Source organism: Zonotrichia leucophrys, chromosome 7 (assembly GCF_028769735.1).
Source record: "Zonotrichia leucophrys gambelii isolate GWCS_2022_RI chromosome 7, RI_Zleu_2.0, whole genome shotgun sequence".
Classification (NCBI taxonomy): domain Eukaryota; kingdom Metazoa; phylum Chordata; class Aves; order Passeriformes; family Passerellidae; genus Zonotrichia; species Zonotrichia leucophrys.
The window spans coordinates 26,813,807-26,834,999 of record NC_088177.1 but is presented as its reverse complement, the minus strand read 5'-3'; the positions used below and the strand labels follow the sequence as shown (position 1 = coordinate 26,834,999).

Below are 21,193 nucleotides of genomic sequence, written 5' to 3'. Positions count from 1 at the left end.
ACAGAAGAAACGCTGGCTGTTGGAGTAAAGCAAGCTGCCATCACAGCTATTCACTGTGACTTTCTTGGCATAAACCATTGTCATAGAAGGAAATTTCCTTGCAGGTCTCAACACTGGATTCAGGGAGCAAAGGCACAGGCAGAGGGCACAATGGGGATGACACACAGCACGTTCCCCTTGCTCCTACCGGGGCCTTCCCAAGACTTAGAAGCCTTGTTCAGACTTAGAGGTAGAACAAAAACAGAGGTGCAATTATGCAGAACAAAAGACATCGTTGAGATTATCTGCAACAATGCCCTTGTTTTTTTCCTAATTCTCCAAAATTTACAATCTCTGAGTGCAGGCAGAGAAAGATGACACCACATAGTTTATTGATACATGTGAATTCTCAGAGAGGGCTTTTCTCTTTGTAAAATCATCCCTTAATAAGAAAGAAGAAGATTAGATCCTTGTTTTGATCTCCAAGTATTTGTATTTGTATTTCTCCAAGTAATTATGATTATACTGTTTTAGGATTCTGAATTACCTGAAGGTGTCCTCTAAATGTTAATTTCCTTTTACTGGAATGATAGAATACTGTTTGAAACAAATGATCAAAGATACAGGGTTTCTTAAGATGAAATAGCTTTGAAGATCATAAACAGACCCCTGGAAGGGAAATCTACATGGAAATTATTTAGTCAGATTAAGAGGCAGAATTGAGCTGGCTCTAATTATTTCTGGTAGGAGGATGACAAATACAGGGGCAGAGATGAGTAAGGGTTCAGAGATCTATATTCTGCATGGTTTTCAGTTTGGGTTTTGGGGTTTTTTTTCCCTCAAAAGCGAGTAAGTTTGGAAACTATCTTGAGTTTGATATTAAGTAATCTGTCACTTGGGAAAATCAGTTACACACTGTTAAGGAATCCAAAGTTTAGTTCTAATGTCTTTCTTTTTTTTTTTTTTTTTTTATTTCACAGGATTTTGCTTGCATTTGTAATGTTTAAATGTTTTATGTATAAATATTTAAAGGATCATTTGGAGGTGACATTTAAGGTAGATAATTACTGTTGAGCCTAGACTCTGACTAAATTGTTAAATCCATGCTAAGAGAAACACCAGGAAGCCTCTTGCTTCTCTTACCAGGAACTGCTGGTAACCTTTGGCAGATACAGAGTCACAGAGATCCATTTTAGGTGCGGCTCTTTATGCCAGGCAAGTCTTAGACTCATGAAAGAAATACTTTTGTCATTATTTCACCTGCATCCTGTCATCATAATTTAAAAAAGGTTTTCATGGGAATTTCTTAATTCCCTGCAATTCAACACTAAACAGTAGGTCCTTCCTCTTTTAAGGAGGTTCTTAGATGGCAACAAATACTACTGCTACACAGAAGAGATAGGAGCTAACTCAAGTGGATGAAATAGTCATTGAGAAATGAAAATTTCAAAAATACTGAGAAAGAATGTGTTATCATGTACAATATTAGGGCTGACTTACTGTTTTTAACATTTTAACAGATAAGTTTCACCTTTTTTTCATCTAGACAGTCCATGTTTGGAAGGATTCATTTCACATCATGGAAAACAAATTATGCCTTTGAAATTAATGGTTTTAAACATTTTAATTCCATTGAGGCTTAGGAGGCAAGGAAAAGTACACAGAGGAGAAGCAGTTTGGGAAAACAGCTGGAATTGACAAAACCAGCAACGGATAGCGAGATGAAATTGAGAATCTGAGACATGATGATAAGCAGCTTTTTAAAGATGCCCTCTGCTTCTGCTTTTTAGCAAAAGAGAGAGGCTTGGTCATCTTCCCTGGCAATCCTTTCCATGATGGGCATCATTCCCAAGCAGGTGACACCTGACTGTTTCATCCACCTTGCTGCCCCTGCAGGACTGAAGGGCTTTTGCTGCTGGACTAAAATATATTAACTCTCCATAGAAACCTAAGTATCATCATTAAACATCCTAGACAGTTACAAAGTACATGCATTAAATGAGATATAAATACTCAGATTTCTGAGATAATCCGCAGAGGAACGATTCTTGGAGAATTTTAAAACTAGAATTTTGATAGATTTTTTTCAGTATAGATTTGGAGCATTGTCACAAAGTTTGGGCTTTTCTAGCTTTCCAGACAAAAAAGTTGTCTTATCATAGCAATACAATGTTATGAAAATGTTTGTTCATACCTATTAATATTTTTATTCAAATTACATCACATGTTAGAAATTGGAAACCACCTTTACTGCATCTTCTGACAATATTTTAAAAAGACTTACACACCCTCTGCCAACAAATAAGAAAGAGACTTATATCTGAACAGGTACATTATTAAAAGTGGAAAAGCAGCCCAATTTCTGCTTTATTGTCCAAAATTCCATTTGGTTTCCTCCAGGAGCAACACATCATGCACTATTACCCAAGTGATGTCTCTCCAGATTAGTACAGGGAGCTATTCTCTCTGTTAAAGCAAGAATGCTTTAGGCCACAGAAGAAACACAAATCATTTCAAGGCCCTCTCTGCACAGGCAAAGGAAAGAAACTGGAAGAAGGCTAGGAAAATCTTATTTGGTGCTGCATTTCTGTTCTTGGTTGGGACTGTTAAATCTTCCAGTTTTCAAGAGAAGCTGAAGTAGCAAACCTGCTGAAGAAGAGGTTTCTAGAGGTGGTGGATTTGCAGCACTGGGCAAGCTGCAGCCTTTTTTATTGTAATTGCAGACACAGAAGTGTTCTGGCTTCCCTTTTACTGAGATTTGTTTTGGTCATTCCACAGCAGTCTATTGCAAACCCACTGGTTGGTGGTGCATTGGTGCCAAGATTTGATAACTTATTTCAAAACTCTGGCTTATTTGGCTACGTATGAGCAGCAGGACTTGATAACTCATTTCAAAGTAGCATGAAATAATTCCATCTGGCCCTTAGCATTTCCAAGGCAAGCACAGTGCATTAAGCCAGAAAAGGCTGTTGGTCACCAACGTGCTTTACTTTTGACAAATCTTCACGGGCTGTTTTTCTGAGATTGAATTTGTACTTTTATTTCCTCCTGTGGAAGCCTACTTATTTTTCATTGATTTCCATTAAAATAAGGAGTGCACTGATCCAGAAACAGTTCATGAATTGCATTATCCAGTTTAATTAGAGGGAACAGAAAGTTTCTCCACAGACAGAATAGTCAGCATTCAGCCTTAAAATGCAACTTTGGACAGTAATGGCTGCAGCAAGCAATGATCTGAAGTCACAGCTAGTGCCAATTATCCCTTCCACTCATTAAGCAGCACATTAAGAATGATTCTATAGGATGCTCTCTGTTTTAATATTTAGTACTATATAGCAAATGTGTATGTTTAAATTTCTTTCTCAGTTCAAACCTGTGTCCAAAACAGTCTGCAATAGCGAGTTCATTTGAATTATGTATGAAATCAAATCATAGTTTTGCTTTTTCTAGCTGTCTATAAATCTTTTTCTATCAAGTCAATTAAATATTTGTAGTAACAAAAAGTCAATAAGCTGTATACATGTTGTTACTTTGCTGCTGCAATAATTTTATGGACAGGATGTGAAATCTCAAAAGTTCACCGATAAAAGTGTACTTGGGAGAACATAAAGAAATGCATCAGCTGAGATCTGTGCAAGGGAACTTAAGGAAAAAAGAGTACACAGCATCTTTACCAGATCATGTAAGCTTAAATTCACTGTTGTAACATGATGATACTCAAATACTTGCAAAAGATTAAACGGCATTGGGTAGAGGCAGTTCTCAGATTCTGGCAATAAATACCTTGTGCCTTATTCTCAGAACAGACACAAGTTCAGACAGGACAAGGTTTAATACAGTCAGAGCATTCCAGGAAATGTCATAGTTCAGTTTCACCATGTTGGTATTATATTGCCATAAAATTCAAAAGAAAAATGCTAAGAGATTGAAAATACCATGTAAAACTTGTATTTTGGCTTGAAACAGTGGAAAAAAATACTTTATGATTAGAGCATGATGGCATGGCCAAGCCAACAGTTAGGTTTTCAGAGCTATCCAAAATGTCCTATTTTTTTTTTTTTTTTACTTCTTTGGCTTGAAGGATAACTTAGCCTTAACAGAGCACACCTAGAGTATTGGGTCAGACACCATACCAATGCTAAAACACAACTAACATTTACTAATCTTTGTTTTTCTACATTTCATACCTACAGAAGCCCTAAAACATACTCTGGATTCAGCGCTGAAGTTTCAGTTTCTTAGAGTTATAATGGAAACTTTGTTTCATAGAAAGGAACAAAATGTCAAAAAAGTCAATGTGTACTTGCCCTGGATCTGATCAATAGAGTCTGGCAGGGGGATACACAAACTAAATTCTGCTCAACAGAAGGGAGAATTTCTGACTGTCTGCTCCACAACAAGGAGGACTAAAATAAACATAGCTGCAACTGTGGTACACCATATTACCTAGCTAAAAGTACCTAACTTTGCCAATACAGGTTTGTATTGAGGCCACTTCCAGTTTTAGAGTATGCTTGTTTGGATTGTCTCTCCCACCTGAGAATTGAGCTGGAAAATTTTTATAGTATTTAATCACCTTTGATAAACACATCAAAACTACTGAGAGAGCTACATCACACACTGTAAACACAAAAAAATACACAGGATTATGTGGATTTTTCCAAAAGGAATTACTACAGCATTTTAAAGCTGAAAACTACCAGTGAAGGTACTTTCCATGCCTGTGTAATGGCAGCATCTGAAGCACAAAATAAATACGACCATGTAGATTTTCAAATTTTGAGTTTTGTTGTGAAAATAGTTAAAAGTAGGCTGCAGCTTGCATCAATTCACCAAGGGAAAAGGCAGCAGTCAGGCAAGTTCAGTGTGAACCTGCACTATGGGCTCCCACACTGATTCTTATCCCACATAAAGTTCATTTCTGCAGCAGATGCACCGTCAGGGTTCGAGTTGTCAAAAATGAAGTTACTTTAGCTGCAATTCAAAGTACACAGATGGCCATGAGAGGTCATGGGCAGGATAAAATTAAATAGCTCGTACGTAGATAGCCTTACATTATCCTAATTGTCAAACAGTAAGCATGTAATTTTAAAACAATATTGGCGTGGCTTAAAAGGCTATACTCAAATCCAGCACAGTGATCTCCTTTGTTTTGCAAATCTGACCAGAGGAGTTAGTAACACCAGGGAAATAATATGTCTCTGCATGGAGAGAATTCGTGGTTGAAAGGGTACTGGCACAAACAGCCAGCAAAAATTTCAGTGCTGGTGCCTCTGTTCTATTCCAGGACAATAAACTGCAGGCAAAACTACCTGTCCCATGCAGATCCACTACCTCCAGCATGCATGGTCCAGGATCAGGAGAGGATCTGCCCAGCAAGTACATGACATGCTACCAACAAGGAACATGGAACTGGGTGGGAAGCAGAGGACTCGAGTCTGTACTAAATGAATGAGACCTAGCAGGCAATCTAATCAAAGAAAAATGAAGATGGATGGATGGATGGATGGATGGATGGATGGATGGATGGATGGATGGATGGATGGATGGATGGATGGATGAGGAAATTTATCTCAGTACATAGTCTGCATAGAAATAGTAAAAAAAATTTCACAGGATCATAAGGTATTTATTATGGCACATTAGAAAACCTTTTATGTTCAAGAATTTACAGCAGCTCCTCACAGTTTCTTTCTAAAACCCCATAGCTTTGAACTTTTCAAATACAAACTCCTTGCACACAGAATATACAGAATGTGCTTAGTATTCATGTAGGATTTTTGCTGGTGAAAAGTTATTTTATTTTGATAACACTTTCCTAATTTGGATATAAATCTAGCTTTGTATCTTTTCAAAAAGAAAAACATAGTTTATTTATGTGATAATTCTCCCTATAAATCACATAATATCCACTGAGAATATACGGGGGGGGGGAACTATTCTCTTTTTCTTTTTGCACTATAATATATCCGTTTCTGTGGCAATAATTTAAACTCCTAAATGTTGTTAATGAAATCTTCTATTAGTACTGTTCTGGGAAAGAGATACTTAAATACCTAGCTCTGAAACATATGGTCTTGGGAAATGTTAAAAATGTGGCACAGAATTCTTTGAAGAAGCTGTATTTAAAAAGAATATTATGCATCAATTTTGCATGTTGGATTCTTTTTTTTTTTAATAAATGCTCACAATATGTAGTTCTTTTCTTAACTGTGATGGGATTCTCATAAATAAAAGGTCTCCAAATTAGGCATTCTACCATCACAAAGATGTCCTAGTTACTCAGCTGACGTTTGTACTTCTAGCACTGGCCATCTAGAGGCAGTGTATCCAATAGAGCAGAAGTTTCCCAGCTCAGGTAGGTGTGACAGGCCCCTGAGCACGGCTCAGTCACACACTGCTGCAGGGGACAGCAGCTGAGCCCAGGGCAGTGATGCTCTGAGGGGCACCTGAGGTCTGCAAGGAGAGCAGCATGGCTGCATGCTCAGGTTAATCAATCTTCAGAGTTAGGGGAAGAAGTTGTTAACAGAGAATCAGACAGACTCTGGATTTTCATTTGCATCCTTCTGCAGCATGTGGTACGAGTCTCTTTCTCAGTCACTTGAGCACTTTCACCAGCTAGCACTCCTCCTATTTTTCTATAGGGCGTGCTGATGTCACATGGTGTCTTTTGCACTTTTCCAGTGCCACATAAAAGTTTTCAAGGATTTGTGTGTTTTCAATAAGTGTAAAAGTTTAATAACTATCTTTAGTGAGACATATTTCTGTTTGGTGGTGCACAGGAAAAATAAAAAGAAAAAAGACTGACTTTTCCTGGGGATTATAGTCTCACAAATTACAAGAATTAGATATTCTTGTGGAATTCAGCACATAGTTTAATGCAAATCAGATCCGCTATACAATCTAGAAATGTACATATGTTGAAACCTAGTTTTTTTCCTAGCTATTGCATTTTCTTCATCATAATTGGTTCCTTAATTTGAGGCCATAAAGGCTGACTCTGACCCAATACTGGGCATAGATAAGTACCTTCTCTCAAAAGAAAGAGATGTTCTGGTATTATGATGGCATTCCTTGTGGGAAAAGATAAAATTTCTTTGCAAATGTGTGGTTTATATATATAATGATTTTATGAACTGCTTACATTTATTTTCCTCCAAAAGATTTCTTCAGTAATGTCTAAATGTATTTCTACTTAATAATAAGCTGACATAGTTTTCTACCAGAAAAAAATTTATAAAAGCATGATGAGGTGCACTGATAAGCACAGCTGTATCTTCCTTTCTTACATATGGCCTTTTTGCAAATGTGTTAAAGAATATACTTCTAAATTCTTGTTAATTTAGCATCTTAAGAAAAGTTAAAAATATTGCATGTGATGTGACATTATGGTTCAAGCATGCAGAGTGTTGTAAGAACCAGCTAATGTATTTTCTTTACAAAAATACTAAAAAATTCATAGGAGAATGTGAGGATACAGAAAGAAAATTTTCTACCAATCCAACAAAACTGTTTGTCAGATTCCTCTGTGAATTGCAAATTCAGAGCAGAACTGACCATTGCAAATCTCATGCAATTTTTAAAAATCACTGTAACACCAGTAACTGACAACATTCTGAAACACCATCTTGAAATCCTGAAGACCAATATTTGTATCCCTGAAGAGAGGAATGGAAGAATAGACAGATTACGTATTTCTTGTTGTGTTGTGGCTGCAGGGTTAGAGCTGGTAGGTCTGGACATGACCCTGAAAAACTCTTTTTCACCTCCATGATATAGTCACCACTAGAAAGCCTGTCTATAATAACTGGCAACCCAATAGTCCTCCTACCTCAGTGTAATTGTTTTCTGAGTGGAAATACACCATCTAATCACCACACACACCCAGAACTGTATCACAAAACTACCGTAACAACAGACTGGCTTCTTTTTACCAGACTTCCCAATCAGTTGCCTAATGCTTCAGGAAAAACAAAACAGCTGATAAGCCAGATTCTGAGTGAGAAAATGCCTGACTGAATTTTAAAATTTGTTCATTGCCAGTTAGAAACTCATAGGATCTGATTCAACAGTAATGGATACTGGGCCTGGAGGGACAGTAAAGAATTAACTCATCTGAATCTAGTCAAGGATAGAGACTGGGGGTTTTGTCTTACATTAATTCTACTATACATGTTCCATCATATGCCAAGCATGATGGAAAATAAAGGAAAAAGAAGATTAGCTTAAGGTTTTCTAAATATAGAAAAGAAATAAATGATGTTTTATCTAATTGTTGAAGACACTGCTGAAGATAATGATTAACCAATGCAGGGTGGTGAGAGCAATATAAAGTAGGTTAATCATCTAGAGCTCATGCAAACCCTGTTAGCCTCTAGTCAGACGTTTCCCTAAGGTATCAACATAATTTGAATTTCAAAAAAGAGATTAACAGAATATAGTTCTTTCTTTTTTGTTAAATAGGCATTTGGACCATATAAAATCAACTTTACCTTTGCTAAATTTCTGTGTAATCATCTGATCTGAGCTAGTAGCTTAAAACTGAGTTATGTGAGTATTTCCCATTAGCTCCAGAGAAGGTAGTGGCAAAGCTCCCACCAAGATTTTTAGTCCTTAGTCCAAGATACTAAGTACTGGGAAATTCTCATGCAGCTAGATAATCTCTGCTAGATGAGAAAGGTTTTATGGCATGCTATGTTACATGTCTGTGCTCTCCATTCCATGGTGATACAAATCTGTATTCCATCAGTGAAGTTAATGTAGCTAACTTATGCCACCTGGGCATCTGATGCACACACAGAAAAAATAGCTAAAAGATGATTTCCCAATATAATATCAATAGAAATGAAAAGCAAACCTAAGAGGAAAAACCCCATAATTCAAACCATGACCTTATGTATAGAAAAGCAGCATTTTTTTTTTATTATATTTGTTTTCAATTCTAGATTGTAGAATTTCTCATGCTGTTAATAAAGTGTATTACTATAATACTGAGGAGCAGAAATTTAGTGAGAATATATTAAACCTAATTGATTTTAGGCAGCCATCAGGGATATTCATAACAAGGAGAAGTGACCTTAAAAATACTGAGCTCTTGCATTACATTTGTAGGATGCGCCATTTTTCTCTCTCAACTCCCACTCCCCAAATTTAAAAATCTAAATTTTGCATTGCTGAGAACATTACAGCCATAATTTTGAAGTTAAAAAGAGATGATGCATTAAAAAATTGTTTTAGGTATTTGTAAGTCTAGCATGGTTGATTTTACTCAATTTTCATGGCTTTGATAATGACTGGATTTATAAATTTTACAGTAGCAAAGGTAACAAATTCTCATGAGTGACTAAGCCTCTTGAGTCAAAAAAATTGTCTTGTAGCTTCTGTTTCTCAAAATCAAACAAAAAATGACCAAAAAACCCACCTGAATCGCAATTCAACAAGTCCCACTATTATACTACTATTAAAAGAAAATTGCTAGAAATAAAAAGCTTGCCTATTAAGTTCCTCCATCAAAATAATTAAGTTTGAGTGGGGATTCAGAGGGCTTTTGATCTGCTAAGTACTAACTACAGTGTCCTCCTAATGCAAGTCATGCATAAACAATTTACTTAGCTATTGAAAGTTCTGAATATGAACCATAAAGGACTGGGCATTTTAACAGTATAAAAAAGATGTTAGATAGGTAATTTTGTATGTATTAAAGGCAGTGTTAGAGATTTATAGTTCTTTTAAAAGGAAAGAGGAAAAGTAACAGAAATAATCCTGACAGGAAAACTCCTGAATGGCACAAAGCACTATACAAATGACATTATTTGCCATATATATTTTTTTTTCTTATGTTTTTACTAGACTCAGATCAGCATTCAGCTCCTCAGCACATGTTTTGAATTCTGCTTTTCTGGAGAGTCTTACCCTAATTTTTTTACATGAATTTATATTGGATTTTTTCCTTTCTTTTAAAGCTGAGTTTCTTTAAATGTTTCAGGCTACACTATCTTAAGTAAGTCTTGATTTTATACTTTTGTTTTTGAAGATGATGGGGGGAAATACAGATGACTAGAGAAGCTTGCACATTGACAGATTTGCAAAAATCTTTCATCCTAATCCTATTTTTTTAGGCTATTCTCTGATCGACTAAACTGACATCTTAGCAAAAATTACCAAACCCATTTTCCTTTGAGCTCCATTTCCAGTTTAAAAGCTCAGTCATCCATTAGGCACTTTGGACTTCAAAGATGGTGAATCAGACACACAGCTATGGCATGTGTAACCTTGGAATTCATTATAGTTTTGTATATTGGATTGGTATTTGCCCCATTTTCTAGAACAATGCAAGACCCAGGCAGACAATGTTGATTGATCCTGGGTTTTTTGTTGCAGTTTAAGACATATACCTCCATAGTTGACTCTTTTCACATCTGTAATTTAGAAAAGATTAATTATTTTCCCTTTGTAAAAGGAAACATAATTGCCATATAATCTCAAGAGCCCAGAATTACTTCTTCGATCTGATTTTGTGCTTCCTTCAAATTACACTTTTTAAAGAAGGAAAGGAAGAGAAAAATCAAGCTAATTTGGATTTTATAAATAACCCCACAAACCCCAGATTCTCAGTGCATAGAGGAAAACTAATACTTCTAAAAGTAATAGGGGAAGCATGCATTTCTTTCTGGAAATGAAACCATCTGGGATCTGATATAAATTTTGGAAGAATGATACATTGCACTTGATTTATTTATATAATGTCATTGAAAATCTTCACGTTGGAAATTCCAATCATGAAGGAAATCAAGACAAACCATGACCGGAAACTACGTATTATTGACTGTTTAGGTACTTAAATACACTGCAGCACTCTCATTCTTCCTCATAAAAGCTGGGAATCACAGAGTCTGGAATGTATTATCCTTGCACAAATTTTGGAACTCATGGGTTCCATTTTATAGAAGAGGGAGAAAAGCCTAGAAGCCATGGAGGGAATCTGAATTCCCCTGAGTCCTACTCATTAGGCTAACTCTGTTATATTCCAGACATAATGGTTAACCATGTCTTTGCCACCTTGAAACAGCAAACTCAGTTTGAAACTATACATATCTAATTTTTCAGTGCTATTGGGGACATGAAAACATTATGTTTGTGATTACCAGTTATCTTCTAAATAAGGTGGAACTTTTAAAATTTTACTGTGACATGAAGGGGTGTGTTTTTTAAAATAGTTCTGTTAAAAGACAAATAATTGATTAGATAGTTTCACGTGTCAATAGTCATCACAAAGAGCTTCTAGTGACAAGAACCTCTTAATTAAGTTAAATTAAATTAAATTTCTTGGAAATATTTTTTGGTCTTCCAAAGACCCCAGAACAGGGTTTGGTGGTCTCTGAACTATGTCTGAAGGTTTGGTCTGAGCTTTTAACTCTTCTGTCCATTGCAACTATTTGCTCTGTCTATCCTGCACCATTATAAAATAATTATCGTTCACGACTCACAACAATAAAGATCAGTAGCATTTAGGCCAGTGGCTCTGCCAGGAAGGGGACTGGAGGCAAGAGAAGAGCAGAAGCAAAGAGTGTGAGATTATTCATGTGCTGCAGTTCTGACTCAAACAAACCACACATGCCAAAGGGAAAGTGTCTGATTCAGTTCCATGGGTCCTTCTACTTGGATAATTCGGCAGAAAACAACTTTGTGATCCGGATAAACTTGCTTTCAAACTCCTGTCTTGGCTGTGCTACTGACAGAAGGAGCAAGCAGAGAGGAGAAACAAAGCACTGCTTTTCCTGTCTTCACACTCTCCAAACTCTCTCTGCACCTCCAGTTCCTCTCTGGTAACACTCACGACATCATTCCTCTGCTAATCTCTTCCTGTGTAACACACTTCAAAACATGATTTCTCACACATAGCCAGGGAGAGGAGATACTTGGCATAAGAAAAATGAAATCAGAGACAGAGGTATCTTGAAAGTTTAGGACACCATGTGGAAGTTTGGATGACGCATCACGTAGGATGTAAGAGGACCAAAGGAAGCAGGAAAGAGAGAGAATTAGGCTCACATTGCCATTGCAAAGTTCATCCAGCTCAAAAGTATACACCAGCAGCAACTGCAAATGCAGTTCGCTTCTTACCCTACTAATCCTCATTTTACATTCTTGTTTATACATAGCCCATTCAGCCTTCAGCAGCAGAGCTGTCTGAGATTTGTAACATGATGTTTCATGGATGCATGAATATTTGAGCTGTAATTATTTTATCCAAACAGGTTTGTTCTACTTTAATCACAGTGCACTAGATTTCAAAATATGTGTCTTTAGAAAGCACTGAAGGGGAAAATAGGTATCAAAATCTTATTAATTGTATACACAATAAAAAAACCCAGCTGTATAGAGCAGCACATGAGGGTAGGGAAAAAAGGGGGGAAAATCATACAATTACTTAAAGCACAGAGATTAACTATTTAGACTGCTACTAGCAGGCAAATTAGCAATAGATACTGGTAGTCTCAAATACTTGGTAATAATTAATATAGGATGATGAAATACATTAAAAAATAAAAATTAATCAAGAAGAGTCTTTTCTAAAAAGTAAGTCAGCATCATGAGCTAAAAATTAAGGAATAAGACACTCTAAGTTTAACAGTAATTTTTAATCAGAGGCTGAAACGCCAAACAATATAACTAAGATGGTTTTGCAGTTAGCAATTGATCTGCTGTACATTTGAAAAAGTTTCTAGGGCAAAAAGAAGTATAGCCTTTTGCATTACACTGTAATGAGCAGATTAGTTAAATGAAGTAAGAACTGCAATAAAGCCATTGTATAACAAGGAATGCCCCATCTCAGGCAGACAGCTGGTTTGCTCAGTTCTCATATCAAGGTACAGTATTTCTGGAGCACTGATTTTTCATCAGGATGGAATCCATAATGCTACAAATGTGAAGAGGCACATAATCAGCCCTCTTCTTTTATACAAAGGATTATAAAAGGAATTAAAAAACATGGACATTTTAAGCAGATTTAATTGTTCAGTTGAGATAAAAGATATTAAAAGTACTAAAAATAGGAACTACTTTTTTTTTCAAGTGACAAAGCATCAGACGTTATTTGTTCTTTCACCCAGCAAACAGAAACCAGTTGTTTGGATGTCAGCTGTTGAAAAAATCATTGTGTGGAAGTTAAAATGCTCGCTGGAAAAGCACAGTTCAATTAAGCATGGTCTGCACAGATCAGTCAGAGAAGGTCATGCTTTACTGACACAGGAGTACTGTGAAGACGTTACTGCCATGACTGATGAAAGGAATTCAGTGGATTTATGATACCCTGATTTGACAGTGCCCTTCCCTTAGAAATTAATGACTACAAGACAGTGCTAGGACATCAGGAGTAAATGAAACTGTTAGTTAAAAATAAGAGCTGGAAAAAATACATTTGAAAGCTTTTTTTTTCAGTGTTTTTGGGGGGAATTATGTAGGTCTAAATCAAACTTCTAGTACACACAAATTATTTGGCTTGGGACAAGGATACTGACTCCTTTTAAAGGGCAACTAGATTACAGGGAGATTACATTACCCAAAGGAATCAGTAGATGACCAAGTTGACTCTGTTATTTAAGATGCTTAATACAGACCAGCTGGACAACCACTTACCACAGAAAAATAATGTGTTGTCCCATGGTGAAACACAAGATCTTTACTGTGTCTTTGGAAAAACTCAATCACAAGTTAACTGGTGTGTACCTACATTCAACATCTTTTTAAATGCCTGTCTGGAAGATACAGATGTGTAAAACTTATTTAATAAAGTCTATCAGTGCCTCTAATGGAACAAAAAACTTCTTATATAAATATTAAGCTACCCAATACAACAAGAGCAGATCTAGTACAGAGTCTTAGTAATTTCTGACAGTACTTGGAAGGTGTCACCTTCTATGAAATGCAGCAAGTTTTCAGAGTAATTGCTGAAGAGCTTTATCAGATACACATTAAAAGTTCTTTGTTTCCTCTAATTTAAACTTGTGTTATTAAGTTACATTTAAAAAATGCTGATTTTTCTCCCAGATGAGAATTGGTATGAAGTAATCAGAAAGAAAACCAATACTGTCAAAGTCCAACTGGGCCAGAGAATCAGAAATTATGAGTGCAAGAGATAAGCTTGAAACTAGGATAAGGGATAACAAAGGGCTGAGTAAAACATACATATCCATAACGATGGGGTATTATCACAATACTCTTAGAATCAATTAAACTTTCATTTGTTTTTTTCCCCTGAACTTTTCCTTCCCTTGATCTGGTCTGAAGGGATTGTTCATGCTTTTGAGATCACTGTTTTCTGCAAAGGAGACAGTCTGCCTGTTCTGGTTCAAATGTTAAGACACCATGGTCCTTGGAGCTTTCAGCCCCAGCGTAGGTACTGAACACGCACAGGGATCCTTCCCCAGTGAACTCCAGACTCCAGACCCCAACATGGTTTCCTCTGCTTCACAGCACGTCATGTACAAACACTAGCCTGTAGCCTCAACCCCTACAACTCAGAAAACTGAGATTTCCAGAGGGTGAGCTGATCTGACTTGGTTACTGAATCACTGTGTAGATACCAAAGGAACTAGAGCAGATGGAGTGACACCCTTAGCTGATTATTTGTGAGCAATGGGAAAGGCAGTTCAGGTATGGATGAACACTGGAGCTCATTATCATTTTAACCAAGCCATCTTTATGTAAAGGTTTTAAAACAGAACCAGGTTACCATGGAAACTGATTGAAGCAAAGACTTACTGTAAATTCTTTTCTAGACAATGATAACAGGACTGACAGGTGGGCTGTAAAAGGAAAACGAGTGCAATACAGAGTAAGGCATGTTGACCTGTTTCCCCTTCACAGAAGTGTTGCCATTTATAGCTCTGCTTTATCTCTACATTTTCTATGGTGATACATTGAAAATACTTTGGAAGAAGCTCCCATCTAAATGAACCTTTTATTTTGTCATAATCATATTTGCAAGGGGAATATACAAGAAAAGAGCAAAGAGCTAAAGGGCAGGGCACTCCACTTCTTTTCCCAAATTATTCTGTCTTACTAGAACCATCAGGGAGAGAGAGCCATCTCTCAGGAAAGCCATTTGCATGAAGTGCCCTTTCCCACCAATGTTTATATTTTAGTCTTGGAATACACTGTAGGTACGTTTGCATCCTAGCACAGTGCTCCCCTTGTACACTGTGAAAGAAAGTAACAGGAATTAAGGGATTTTATGGAAGAAATATCTCTTTTCCCTTTCCCATAAATTTAAAAATATACCTATTTTCTGTAATCCTATTAAAAAATTATTTGTCTCTGTAAATATCTTTCTTAGCCTGATGGATGATGGTAAAAATAACAGAGATTAGAGTACCCAGCCCTCAAAGCACAGTGCCAGAGTTTTAAGAAAGGAAATTGGCAGAATGAACAGCAGAGCTTGTACCTTTTCCACTTGGAATAGTTAGCTGGCAGCACTGGAAAAGATTTCAGCATATGAATATGCAATTTTTTTTTTTTTAATTCTGTGCTGGGTGTTTCTACCTGCTGTGCTTAATTTCAGAATCTGTTGTCATTAGAGAAAAATAATGTCTTTTGCAATATAATATTCTACCAAAAGGAAGGCAGGAGAAGGGGGAGATTCTTGATTTTGTCCTGATACTTTTCTAGCCCAAGGTTTCTTCTTGGTTCTACCTCCCAGATGAGCTGTGTTTGTACATGGCCTTCTGACACAATCTATAAAACAATGATCTTCCAAGTTTTGGAGGTTTGCTGACATCAACAGACAGATTTGGTCCCAGTGTACTGGAACCACAACAGAGAGTCACCTTTTCCAGCAGGTTTGCCTTGCAGCTAAAAGTAACAGCAGCTGCTGCTTTTGTTGTCAGAAGTAAATATACTTCTCACCTTCAGTCTCTGCCTTTCTCAGCACTGAGGGGGTGGGGACTTGACAGATGGTTCCTGCTAAGAAATCGCAGATAAAATGGTATTTGGTGTACAGCATAAATTTCCAGGCAAATAAGAATGTTTTTCATTTAATATCATCCCTCTGAAAAGCTGGATACTTAATGAAATGTGGCATGCTCTAAGGCAACACATCTTACATGTTAAAGTGTATGAGGATGAGCCTCGTGGCAGAACTCCCTGATAAATGATGCTCAAGGCAACTTTTACTTGTCATAAGTGAGGTTTGATGCCTCTGTTTATTATAAGTAAAGCTTTTTGGTAATCAGACAAAAGGAAACACGAATCCTAACTCTACTCTTTTTAAGCTAATTACATCTTCTACTCTGTCCACTGTACAATATTTGGGTGTCTGAGCCACAGAAAGCTGCCAGTCCAGGCTCAGTTGTGAGGCACACTTCTGCAGAGGTTTGTGCAGTCCTTGAGACTGGACACTCATGGACTCCCTGCATTAAAGGCAGAACCATTTAAAGAACACCAATTAAAGTAAAGTACTTCTATGCTTTTTGTCTTCATTTTGGCACAAATACTACTGGAAAAGGATCAAAAAAGATAGTTGCTATCCTTCTCAAGCAAATAAATTCCCCATAAACATAAAAAATATTATGAACATAAAAAATATTTCAAAATGTGTTTTTAATTCTAGAAATAGTATCCCAATAGTCAACTGTTTAATACAACTGAAATTCCTTGGCACTATCATACATTCCAAATTTTAATTATTTTTCGTATCTGGTTGTATGACAAAAATGTGTTGTTTCAAACAGTCTTCATCAGATTCCACAAAGAAGTGTTTACCTTGGACTTACTTAAGGAAGTCAGAGGTTTAGAAATAAGAATGTTGGTAATAGTTAAGGTCATAACACAGGACAGTACAATTTTAATTTACAAATTCTCACTTAAAGGCATGATCATTCAAAGCAAAGGTGGGGAAAAGATGCAAAAGAGATGGAGAGGGTATTGTTTGGAACTGGAAAAAGCCAAGATATAAGTTCTGGGTGAAAAAAAAAATCACAACAAAAAGAAACAAACCAAACAAACCCCAAACCCCCCCAAAGAACAAAACTAATCAAAACACACCACCAAAAAACATCAAAGAATTATAAACCAGAAACCAGAAAATGAACCTTAGAACCACAGTTCACAAAATCACCATTTGCAATTTAAAGACATCAGAATTCTGTGAAAATCACTGAACTTTGCAGAGGTGTCTCACATAGGCACCTTGTAAACTTCAAGACCAGGCCTAAAAGAAATCAGGTCAGTGCTGCGAGTAAACTAATCTGTGACACCTCTAAGCATCAGTGGTCACTCTAAAGGTGTTGTTTGGGCTTCCAGAGGACAACTTGACAAACACTTGTATACTCTGTTTCTCATAAACATGCATTTTCTGGTTTAAGACACACATTATTTCTACATGTTTGTGTTGACACATTTTGTGAAAAAAAATGTATATAAATAGGTTTTGTGCATGGAATTAGATGGCTAGTAGCATAAAATTATGACAGTATTCATATCTGTAAACTTATTACTTCAGTACTTGACCCAAAGTCTCTAATAGTTCTACCTCTGTTTTCATGGAAGACAGAAAAAAAGTAATGAAACAAGAAGTCTGTCATTTACACAAATGTAACTCATGCATTTTTGTCAATGCAGGTTTTTCAATATAGAGTTCACACTGGTTTCATATGTGATGAGGAGACAAGCAAACAGTGGAGAACAGCAGCAGTAGTTATGATGCAGATAAGCAAGCAAGAAAAATTAAGGATGAAAAGACGGAGCAGTTTCTAAAAAATGAGGTAAGGAATTCTCTATAAAAGTGTAAAGTGCACAAATAATCGTGCCAAATAGTTTATCCTGCCCTTCCTAGTATTTCTGAGAATTTCTTCTATATGTGTCTAGGACATATAAACACACAATACATAATCCCTACTAACCCCCACTCACACAACAAATCTCCTTTTTGAGCAAAACTGCTATTACTCTCAGTGCAAATAATTGTTATACTTGTATCCTACAGTTCTTTTAATAAAATCAATTTCCTGTATTTCATTTTATTTCCTTTAAATAAACCATTGTACTAGTTGCTACAGGAAGCCAACTGAGTAGTGATTTGACAGAGGAGTAAAATGGAGTTGTGCTGTGTGTGCTCCTGTTCCCCCTCAACAGCCCCAAGTTCCCAAACCTCACAAGGGCCTGTCCTCAAACCCTTGTGGCATTACAAGCACACTGCAGAAAAGCACCATCTGCTATCACCCACCCTCCCTTATACAGGTTACAGGTGCAAGGTTTGTTTAGAGCTCAAGCACACTTAGATTTCCTAAGCATGACCAGAGAGGCGTAGAAATATCTTTACCAAACACCAAATCTGGACAAACAGGGAAGAACAATTAATCCTTTCCTCATCTGCTCTCCTGCTTTAGAGAAAAGTTGCTGCACCACTTATAGTGTCACAATGGTAGCAAAAATATGGTGGAGACTGTATAACCTCTATTCTCTAAAACAAACTGGATACTGGGCGCACTGCACATTACCTGGTGGAACCGTTCACGACAGAAACATTCTATAAACTTTTTAGTGATACTTACTTTCAGGATATTGTAATTTTGCCACAAACAGAAGATGAAAAGAAAACCACAGCTAAACATTACAAATCTATCTACTTAATCAATACCTCTCCCTTCCACTCACAAAACTAAAGCTAACCTAAGATGCTGGTATAGCAACACACATGAAGTATTAAGAAATAGTTACTTACAGGGTTTTGCATTCCTAAGTAACACCACCAGCTTATCATACCCATTTAGTATATCCACAAAGCAGAAATTCCTTTAGACTTTGGCCCTGTAGAAGTACTTTAACTCATCTACAAAATCCTTATTTATGCTAATATTTAGTTTTCATAAAACAGCATCTAATGCTTCCAGAGAGCATGCTTCAGAAGACTGACTCCAAACGTGGGTTTAAAACTGAAAAAAACACATGCTTGAATTCCCAAGAGCTCTAAAGACATTAAAAAATACAACAGTCCTTAGCCAAGCCTCACGAACTATACAAAATTCATTATTACTGTTAACATATCAATTATGTGCTGCACAACTCATGATAACACAATACTCTGCTGCTGATGACTTTGTGCAGTTTGGTAGCACTGCCACACGTTGGGACATGCTGCCACTTCCAGGTGTGCTGCTGATTGATGGCTGCTGCATGCTTGCAGAGTATCAGCAAGGATGCCTCCAATGGGAGAAGCAGCATCATTCAGCTGGAGTTTCTCTAAGCCATGCAATATTCATCAGTTACAAACTTGGGAATGTCACACTGTAAAAGCTACAGGATAAAAGACACTGCATGGTGTTACAGCTGATTCCATTTGCCATATGCTATGTTATTATTTTGCATTACCCTGGGGAGGGCAATAAAAGGGAAAGAACAGAACACACTCAAGGCATATAGAAAAACAAGGGCAAATTGCATAGTTCTTAATTATATCAATAAGATCTGTAACTGAAACAGATGCAACTAAATAATGAGTTGAAAGTGCAATACACTACTTTCCAGCTACTGAAAAGCAACAAACTCTGTCAGGAATATTTTAACTGGAAGAAATTGCCAGCCACTACATGTAGAGGTCTAGAGACAACGTTAAAGCAGATTTGACTTAAAAGTCAACAAATGCTATGTGCAATGCTACACATATTCCCAAAATATGGTTTTACATCAAACATAATTTTACATGGGGTAGTCTGGAGAAAACATTTATTCAGTAATCTCTAAATGATATTCCATAGGCACAGCTATAATAAAACCAATAAATGAATTATTAAAACAATAAAGTGGGAGGCTATTTGCTGAAAACAGTTAAAGTAAACCAATAATTAATTATGTCCATTTGATATCAGCTAAGTGAGCTGTCCCTAGGACCTAAGAAGTTTCAAAACAAACAACAACTCCCCATTTAAAAAGGCTTTCTCTTTACAATATATCAGAATTCACAAGCAGAATTATCTGACTGAAACAAAATCCAGCCCAGGTTAGATGATTCTTTAGGAGCTGTTATTCAGTCACCACTGAAATTTTAAAAGAGAAATATTGTGATACCAAATACCAGAAACATACAGGCCTGCTGGTTTTAGGAGTAGTTTGGCTCTAAATGCCATAGTCTATTGAATAAGAAATTTTAAGATCTGTTAAAAGAACAGAATATTTTCAAATTATTAATGATAATTGTGCAGTATTTCAGATGACATCTTCAAATCTGTCATCTATTCAAGTGTTCCATTTGAGCAGCCAAAAAGTAGATTGCTCCATTTAGCCAGAACTCTAGCAGGATTAAAGCAGATGGATTCTATTAATTCCAAATATTTCCTATTATGGGTTATGCAGTGTGCTTTCATGTTAGTTTTTACAGCTATTAGGAAGATTTATTTTTTTTTAATAAGTCATTTAAGTGTCTCAATGTCATTTGAAGAAAACAGAAGCTCACAGGAGAGTAAATAGAGGATCATGGCTGTATGGCCCTTGCTAGCTTGTATTCTCTACCAAAACCCACTGGGTGCAGTTTACCATCTCAAGGTTTGCCACTGCACTGGTTAACATCTGTAAATACTTGCTGCCCAGTGATGGTAGGAGAGGCCAAGCTGTAATTGCTGTGCAAATTACTGCATCCATTTATATCTTTCAGCTAATGATAACACCAACTCATGACACATTCTCCAGTGTCTTATCAAAATCGATGAAGTTTTCACACATTTATTTCAGTGTGTGTGCCATTGATGCTTCTGTTCCAGCCATAAAAAAGGCTGGTGGCAGAAATTACTGATGTCACTAAATGAAGGTTATTATTCAGTGAGAGATAAAGAAAGGAAGGGAGGGAAAAAGCCAGTTCTCACTACTATACTCAAGGGTGTTCCTTGTAAAGCAAGCAGGAATCTTGAATATGACTTAACTGACAGCTCAAGTTTAAAGACACAGTGTTGTAAATAGACTTGCTAAATTACCAAACATTCTTCTATTATCTTCTTTAAAGGAAATCTGTTTATTATTAGATGACAGAGCAATATTTGTATATTTTTTGTTCTAAGAATGAATTTAATTCCATACTAATGAAAGATAACTAGTGTTTGACAGAATTAGTGTTTACCTTACCCTACTACATTGGGAATTCAAAACTAAATTTTAAATACTTTGATTCTGCTATTCTGATAAACTCTGTCACCTTGACAACAACCAGAAATGAATGCATTAGTTA

General features: G+C 36.5%; 1 protein-coding gene and 1 long non-coding RNA gene across 8 annotated transcripts in view; one reads left to right on the top strand and one right to left on the bottom strand.

The window, feature by feature from the left end:
• B3GALT1 (beta-1,3-galactosyltransferase 1) overlaps positions 1 to 21,193 on the top strand; it is a 172,888-nt gene that overhangs the window by 61,790 nt on the left and 89,905 nt on the right. For 4 of the 5 annotated variants that reach the window (XM_064718325.1, XM_064718328.1, XM_064718327.1 and 1 more), the window contains one exon: positions 17,599 to 17,741. The exons of the other annotated variant lie outside the window; for it this stretch is intronic. The gene's annotated coding sequence lies outside the window, so the exon portion shown is untranslated. The remainder of the gene's footprint in view (positions 1 to 17,598; positions 17,742 to 21,193) is intronic. 5 annotated transcript variants of the gene reach the window in all.
• LOC135450292 (uncharacterized) overlaps positions 1 to 21,193 on the bottom strand; it is a 108,667-nt gene that overhangs the window by 16,619 nt on the left and 70,855 nt on the right. The window lies entirely within an intron of this gene.